Source organism: Peromyscus maniculatus, chromosome 19 (assembly GCF_049852395.1).
Source record: "Peromyscus maniculatus bairdii isolate BWxNUB_F1_BW_parent chromosome 19, HU_Pman_BW_mat_3.1, whole genome shotgun sequence".
NCBI classification, from domain to species: domain Eukaryota; kingdom Metazoa; phylum Chordata; class Mammalia; order Rodentia; family Cricetidae; genus Peromyscus; species Peromyscus maniculatus.
Genome location: NC_134870.1, coordinates 49,769,791 through 49,778,735, shown reverse-complemented (window position 1 = coordinate 49,778,735; position 8,945 = coordinate 49,769,791). Strand labels below are relative to the sequence as shown.

The 8,945-nt window shown below is 40.0% G+C and overlaps 1 long non-coding RNA gene across 1 annotated transcript; it reads right to left on the bottom strand.

Annotated features, from left to right (window-relative positions):
- Nucleotides 1-298: 298 nt before the first annotated feature.
- LOC143269594 (uncharacterized) lies at nt 299-8,461 on the bottom strand. The gene is made up of 2 exons (XR_013046112.1): nt 1,479-8,461; nt 299-469 (listed from the first exon to the last, which is right to left on the bottom strand). It is a non-coding gene; the product is annotated as an uncharacterized LOC143269594 (long non-coding RNA).
- Between the last annotated feature and the right edge of the window lie 484 nt (nt 8,462-8,945).

Below are 8,945 nucleotides of genomic sequence, written 5' to 3'. Positions count from 1 at the left end.
ATATCTATAATCTATCTTTTGGGAATGTGGCCATCATTCTCTAGCCTACTTCCTGTTGTTTGGCGGTGCTGGTAATTTGGGGGGAACTTTGAGAAAATCAGGGTAATTGTTAGGTATTGGCTAGAGTATTCTGTGAGGCTGGATCATCTCAGTCTGTATCCTTGAAACTGTTCTGGATGCTAGATCACCTGGGCCATCTGTTTTCAGGTGTTTGGGCCCCTTTTCCTGAAAATATATAAGCTTATAAAGGTAACACACATATCTGTATTAATACAAGTATAGACTCTATTGAATAGAAGTCAGCCAAAGATGATTTTTTGTTATGTGTTTGAGCAGGTAAAGTATACATCACGTGTCTTGTAGTTCTTCTAGGTTTATTTCTTTATGTCTGTAGTCAGGATTTCAGAAGGTCTTCCTCAATCAAACCTGATCATCATTAACCTTGAAAGAATCCACAGCCTCTCATTTCCTGTGGAAATAAAAGCATAACCTCTCTCTACAACATAACATACTTTTTGACTTAAATTTTGAATTCAAGATATTTTTAAAATATTTAGGCTGGTTTAATTTAGCAGCTTTAGTCTAATGTCTCTAAGCAACCAAAAAATTTAAAGACGATATAGTAGCATATAGGATCCAGACTCTCTGTGTATTTTCCATCTTTATGTAACCTTTTCCTTTTATATTAATTTATTCCATTCTTAAGGACTTTACTTTATTATTTTAAACTATGTATTTACTTTTTATGACTATCTATACCTTCTCTATTCTCTCCCAAGCCTATGTTTATTTTTAAATACACTATAACCATTTAGAGGATTTTTTTTGTCTGAATCTCTCTTTATTGCATATCTGTAATCTTTTTCTGACTGTATGAGTCTTTGAACTGCTAAGTGGCATGGCTAGGACCCCTGTTTAGGTGGCTGGCTCCACCCTACTTGGTTCCCTGAGAGTTGAGCCTGAGCTGAGCAGAGATATCAGCACAAGGTCCACATATACTACCCCGACTCTGGGAAGTTTTGGGTCCACACTGCCATTGGGTAGTATGTCACCCACTGTTCATAAACCCCATTTAAGTGTTTGGTAGTGGGGCCTCTTAAAAGACCCACATATTTTTTTTCTACTAGCGGAGTCAGGAAGCCACCTCTGAAAGGAGCCCAGCCTCTGCTTACAGCTAGCAAACAGAGCCCACCAAGAAAAGGCAGTTACCAAGAAGCTACACTTGACTCCATTTTTGTGTGTTTAGAGTCCTTTTTAAAGCTTTGTCAGATCTTATGTGGAAATTCTGGCCACACATTTGAACATCATGTGTAGGCAGAAGTTTCTGTCCTGCCCCCCTCCAGGAGCTCCCAAATAAAGACACTGAGGCCTATGTTAATTACAAATGCTCAGCCAAAAGCTCAGGCTTGTTACCAGGTAACTCTTTCTTTTACATTAACCCATATTTCTTAGCTATGCATTGCTGTGTGGCTTGGTACCTTTTCTCAATACAGCATTCCCGACTTGCTTCTCCCTGAGTCTGCTGGCCACTCTCTGACTCCACCCTTCTTCTCATCATTCTCACTTTGGCTTCCCCACCTAAACTTTACCCTGTTCAGCTATTGGCCAGTCGGCTTGTTTACTGAACCCATCATAGCAACACATATTCACAGTGTTCAAAAGGATTATTCCACAGCACATTGTCTTCACAAAGTCACTTATCAATGGTGGAGAATAGAACATGGCTGATGGAAATAGTGAAGCATATGAGGTATTGGGTGATAGTAGAAGTTTGAAGGAACAGTGAGAGTTGACTTTTGGACAGGAGATGGTTGTTGATGCATCAGCTCAACAGCAGCTGAGCCTGCGTGCACGAAACCAAGCCATTAAAAATTCCAGCATGAGGGAAAACACAGTGATCTGCCCCTTCTGCATGTGTCACTATGATGAGCAAGTATGTGGTGGCGGGAAGGAAGAGGTAGAGAAATGGAGTGGTACATGCACTGTGGAGGCAGAACTAGATAGGTGAGGACCGGGCTGATGTGACTGGCTTACACTAGCATCAGAGCCCATGGTGATAGTCAGATCCATGCTGCCACCAAGGACCATGTCTGGGCCCAAGGTCCTGCTGTAGCCAGAGTCTGTGTTGGTGTCCATGGCCCAAGTTATCACTAGGGACCATGCAGATGTCTGTGGTCTGGGATGCCACCTGAAGCCGTGTTGATATCAGGGGGTAATATTGAAGTGAGTAGCCTGGACTGCCACCTGGGGCCAGGTTGGTGTCCCACTGCCCCAAAGGGCCTTGTCTGTGTCCGTGGTCCTACTGCAACTGGGGGCTGTGTTAGTGGTCTGTGCTGACACTAGAAAACATGTGGAAGCCCATGATTCATGCCCTGCTGACTATAAAGTGCAACAAAGCTGCCTTTGCATTGATACTGATGACTGCGGATGCACAGTTGAGAAAGAGGGACATGGAAGACTTCTGGGACAACCCCTACCCCAGCACACCCCCCTAAAAAAGGTAACAGCCTAAAGGGGAAGTCACCAAAGAGAATTCCTTTTTCTACACTTAACTTCTTTATTGACTCTTTGGGAGTTTCACATCATACACCCCAATTCTGTTCACCTCTCGGTCCCCCCATATCCTCCCTTCATCCCTGCAATGCTTCCCACATAAGGAAACAAATCCAAGTATGCAAGCAAGTGAACAAAAGCAAAAACAAAAACAAAGAAACCCAAAACCAAACCACAGGAAAATCTCTTGACTTCTCTGTCCTTCCTGCTTCTCCAACACCTCTTCATTTGTCCTGGTGGTGCTGGAGGCTTCGGTGTGCCATATAGTACACCTCTTTGTCCCATCAGTTTTACTGACAAATGTTTATTGTGATGAGTCACTGGTCTGGTTCAAGGCCTCTGGTTTCTGGTGCACCATCATCACTGGATCCTCACCAGAACTCCTCTGGGATATCCTGTGGCTGCCATGAGTCTTGGAGATCATAAAAACTGTGATAAGGATGCTGAGGTCAGCTCTCTACAATATATGCTTCTGGCAGGGGTTCTGGAGGGAAATGACTCAGTTCTACTTAAGGAGTAGGCCAGTAACAGCTTGACAATGCTTCAGTTAGTATATAGATAACACAAATTAGACATTTTAAATTCTCATTTTTATTTTATGTATTTTTGAGGGGGTCACAGGGGTGGGGGTGGACATGAGGAACTGGAAGATGGATGTGACCAGGGTGCATGATGTGAAATCCCCAAAGAATCAATAAAAAATGTTTTGAAAGCTTCCAGCATGATTGTGGAAAGGCCCTAGGCAGTTGATGGATGATGAGGGAAGGGGTCACTCTCCTTTGGGGATGTGGCTGCTGGTAGGTTACACTCGCTCCATGGGATGATGAAACACATGTGCATTAATAAGCAGCACTCAAAGGGTGATTAACAACAATTTTTGTAAAGAGACTATGAGTTTTGGAGGGGCATTAGAGGAAGTTAGAAGGTTGGGTGGGTGTGATCAGTATGAAATGTATGAAACTATCAAAAATAGATTATTTTTAAATGTCAGCCAATCTTATTAAAACATAGATGGAAATACTCTACACAAAACAGTGACACACTGAACACTATAATATATTTAAAAGAATCAAAGCAAAATTGGTGTGTTCTAAAGGAAAATAATGATGGTTTAACACTAGAAAAGAAATAGTGCAATGTCTAAGCTAAGTGACATAGTAATAAGCAGAGGCCTCTTGGATCTCCAAATCACACAAATGACATGATATATAAAAGTGAGCAAACGATGGTGAGTTAGAGCACTAAGTATCCAGTTGGTATGGTAACTATCACCTGGACAATTTATGATTTTGCAATGTCCCTACATTCCTGAGACAAACCTTTCATTTTGCTGTTTTAGTTATCAGAAACACACCAGAATTTGCATGAAATTTTTATAACTGGTTATTTATGAAGTTGATTATGATTTTATTTCTTGGAATATTTTGGTTTTCAAATCTTCACTAGTATCTCGTTGTTATTTAAATATCCTATATTCAGAAAGACCTGTCAAAGAGTTACCTGTACACATGACATTTGCTAAAGCTGAACTTGGGGTTATGTTTGGCTCAGTTTTGGAAAGGCTATGATCATTACAAGGCATAAAAGAATTTTTTCTTGTGTCAACTTTGCCATTGCATACTTCCCTCAAAGGATATTCATCTCCTAAGTTTTCAATCATACCCGTGTGCTTGTTCACATTGTACTTAGTAACTTACCATGTCCCTTATTTTTTGTGGGTATTACTTTTGTTTTGTATTTTATATTTACTTTTCAAATTCAGAATGTTTACATGTTTCTATTTATATTTTTCAAAACTAAAAACTCCTTTAAAGAGAGTATATGTTGATACACATATACATATATATTCCACATCTCTTACTTTTAAATCCTTGAATATTTTAACATCAAACAAAACCAGCCAAAATGATAGATAAGATGATAAGTTTCCAATATACATTCACTGTACAGCTTTTATACTATACAGACTTTTATATTATATAAGAATTTTATATAAGATTTTTATATTGTGACTTTTATACTACAGAGACACACCATAAAATGTACATATTAGGTGGCAATTAGAAAGTCATTGCTGGCATACTTCTTTTTGTTGCCCAAAAGCAAGCTAGAGAACACACACAGGTTTAGATGTTAGTGAACCAGAAAGTGCTTCATTATGGAGGAGAGCTAGGAATTTCTAGGGCACTGAATACAGACAATGGTGAAAGATTGGGCTCATCAAAGCCATATGAGAGCCTCAGCAGGAGGGGCTTCATGAGTCCTAGAAACTAGGAACTGTGAATGAAGCAGTGCTTGCTGTGGGATGTCTTTCTGTATGCCGTGAATATGTGTTGCTCTGATTGGTTGATAAATAAAACTACATTGGCCTATGTCAAGGCAGCTTGGAGGCAGGTGGGAAATCCAGGCAGACATATGGGAAGAAGAAAGGCAGAGTGGAGGAGATGCCATCCCGACGTCCAGAGAGTAGCAAGTAAAGGCACACAGCAGGTAAAGCCACAGAACATATTGTGACATATAGATTAATAGAAATGGGCTGAGTTTAGTTATAAGAGCTAGCTAGCAAGAAGCTTGAGCCATAGGCCATGGTCATACAGTTCATAATTAATATAAGCCTCTGTGCGTTTATTTGGGTCTGAGCAGCCGCAGGACTGAGCAGGACACAGGAAGACTTCCAGCTATAAGTGCTTGTTGGAAGAATGTGAGAAAGGAAGCAATTACCTGCATGGTCTCTCACCAGATCATTGCCACATAACACTTTAGTACGAAGGTTATTTTCTTTTGTGGGGAAGTAACTTCTGTATTTTTCTGAAGTGTTTCTTTTAGAATAGAAACAAATCTAGGATCAGTGGCAAATTAAAAGCTACAGCCTTGATACAACACCAGCAGTCTAGCACTAGCACGTGTGTGAATTCTACCTGCTCCACTGTTTTTCTCTTCCTCACCTCACCATTACTTTTCCTTCATAGGACAAGGAAGGAACTTTAAGTAGACTGTGACATTTTGGTGTTTACAGAAAGAAGCCATGCATTAACTGCTTCAGAAGAGTAACAGTTTCGCTGTAGACTCATCTATGACTTATGAATAATTGCATTTCCCTTTCTGGTAGGAATTGGGCTTGCTTTCCTAAGCATTTAATTAAACTCTCTACAGCAAATGCTTAGCGCATGATAAGGGGAAATACAGAATATCATCGTTAAGTACCTAAAATGGATGGAGAAATTTAGTGATGGGCAACAAATGTGATACCACCATGGACTAATGACTTTGGTGCATTATTTCATGTTACAGATCACTATATATTCTTGGTTTCTTTGATTGATGCTGTGCCTCAATTCAAACAGGATTTGAAGTCTTGCATAACTCAGAGTACTTAAAGTATCTTACAACTTCAAGAATAAATTACATTATAACTAACTCCTGATATGTAACACTAGGAAGAATAAAAGGGGCATTTGCAGCTTATGCTCAAGCCATCTCACAGCAAAGCAAAAGACTGCAGCAAAAGCTGAGGCCATAAAAGTCTTAACAGTGATATGCAAGTAAGTTTAGCCAAAATTGGAAAGTTCTGCACAGGAGAATTGTTAAATTTATGCCCTTGAAATATAAACATACACGAGTGGTTCTGCGATTGCATTTAAAGAAAGCTTTATCTTTAGAATGTTTTAAGTTCCCTGTATAAAAGATTGATGTGGTCAAATGCATCAGGCAGATGTGAATATGGAGCCTCTGCAAATGCCAGCTGGATTTGTAATTATATATTTTTTGAGAAATTAAAGATCTGAATGTCTTCACTGGTAGTAGCATATATTAACTCCGATAATTCCATTGATCAAGCGTTAACTATCCTTCAATTAGACTGCATGTTTCATACATATAAATGAGATATACATCCTTATTATAGGAGATACATGTCCTTACATGATCTAATAAGTGCATACTAAATTGATTCAACATAAACTAATATTAAGTCTCAGGACATATTTTATAGAGAGCTATATGTCTGATTAGTGGAAAGAGTGAGGGAGAAGAAGGTGGAAGAAAGAGAGAGAGAGACCAGGAGGAAATGTAGGAGGGAGAGAGAAAGAAAAAGAGAGGTGGTAAGAGAAGAGGAGGAGGACTAGGGAGGAAGGGGAAAGAGAAGGAGGACAGGGAGGAGGAGGGAGAGGAGGAGGAGACAGCAAAGAGAAAAGAGAAATAGCTCAAGTATTAGAGAATAACAAAGTAGTTTAATCAGGAGTCCTACTGTGTCTTTTGTCCCATAGCCAAACAATTTAATCTGCCCCTCAATATATAATTCTTTTACTGATAAATGAGAGAATTTGACAAATGAGTAAGGGAAATTAATTTGAAATTAAACAGAGCAGAAATCTTTTAAAACTAGCATGTTGTATTTTCATATTTTTAAAAAGGCCATGTGTCACTTGTCAGCTGTAAATTAAAGGCTGAACAAGGAGAATCTTTGGCAAATGCACATATTTGTCATAGGAAGGCACGTTTTAATGAAGATGTAAGTGGGAGGGGTTTTTTTTTAGTACTGGAGAGGAGTAGGTATCTCCCTGTTGCTTGGCCTGTCAGCCTTCTCCACTGTTCAAGCAAAGCGAGAGGCCTTGCCTCCACACCCCCTGCCATCCATCCCTCTGGCAGATCTCTTCTGAAGCCCTTCTCTCTAGAGCTTCTCACAGATCCATAAAGAGGCAATTCTCTCTACTGGCCAGCGGAAATGTGAAAATGGGACCATCTCTGTCATAGCGCTGAATACTGATTCCATGTGTTTTGGAATCTTCACATTCCTGAAAGATTAGTAATATTTAAAAAAATATTACTAGTGTGTGTAGGAGAGGCTAACTTCAAAGCCATGTATAAAATATCACCCTCTGGGGATCTCAAACATTTAAAATTAATTTATTTAAAAGAATACCTATGGGAAAAAAATCTTCCCTTCCAGCTTTATAAATTTCTATCTAGGAGTCCAGGCAGATTCCATTCCTAATGATTTGATACAGATCTCTCTACCTGTTAGTAGTTCCTAGTTCCTGACTATGGTGGTTTGAATAAAATTGGCCCCCATGGGCTCACAGGGACTGGCACTATTAGGATGTATTGGCTTATTAGAGTAGGTGTGCCTTTGCTGGAGGAAATGTGTCACTGGGGGGTGGGCTTTGGGGTCACAGAAGCCCAAGCCAGGCCCAGTGGCTCACAATCTCTTCCTGCTGCCTGCAGATCCAGATGTAGACCTCTCAGCTGCCTTTCTAGCACCATGTCTGCCTGCATGTGGCCATGGTTCCTGCCATGATGATAATGGGCTAAAACTCTGTACTGTAAGCCAATCTCAATTATCTGTTTTCCTTTTTAAGAGTTAACTTGGTCATGGTGTCTGTTCACAGCATTAAAATGCTAACTAAGACACTAACCTTCAGAAGATCCAGCTCCCCTCATGGTCCTGTAGTTTGTTCATACCCCAAACTGTATTTCCAAACAGAGAGTAATAATGTCTTATACTCCTTCACAGAAGGGTGTGTGTGGTAAGCACCTGGCAGGCCTTACTGAACATACCTGTCTAGTACGCAAATAAACAGGTAAAGCATACACAATTAGTAATAGTAAAATAAATAAGAATAATAAACAGCATTGATACTAGCAGCTTTCTCTATTCTTATCCTTTTGTAAGTGTGCTGTAGAATCTTCCAGAGGCTACATGACATCTATTACACCATTCTAAAGAATAATAAGTGATGCGTTCCTGGATCTTCAAAAATTATCTAGAAGTGTGCTGGAGGTTTTTTTTTTTTTTATTAATTTTAAGAATGTAAAGAGGTCCTAAAACCAGGCCTGGGGAGATGGCTTTGTTGAGGAAGTGTTTTGTGCCCAAGCACTAGTACCACCAGCGCCCACAGAAAAGCCAGATACCACAGTGCACCTTTCTGGAGCTCTAATGCTGGGGTGGCAACAGGAAGATTCTGACACTCACTGGCCACCAACCTAGCTGAATCAATGAGGTCCATGTTCAAAAAAATAAGGCATTGTAGATATAACTGTGGAAGCTGGGCTCCACAATTCTGCAGTTTAATTGACTGTGGTTTTTGATAGTGGTCTCTGACTGCTGCAAAGAGTTTCTGTGATGAAGGACGAAGACTACATTTATCTGTGGGTATAACGGCAGACATTTAGAGTGTAGTAAAGGATTATCCTGGTTTAGTCAAGTGGCAGTTGTAGGTTCTCCAAGATCCATGACTTCACTAGGTCATTGTCTGTATTTCCAGTACTAGGCATGATTTCTCTCCTATTGAGGGTGTTTAATTGTCAATTATAGAGCTACTGGTTACCTCCAAGGAATACATACCACTATTGCACCCTTGTGGTTATTTTGCCATGCTGTCATTGCTATGGTT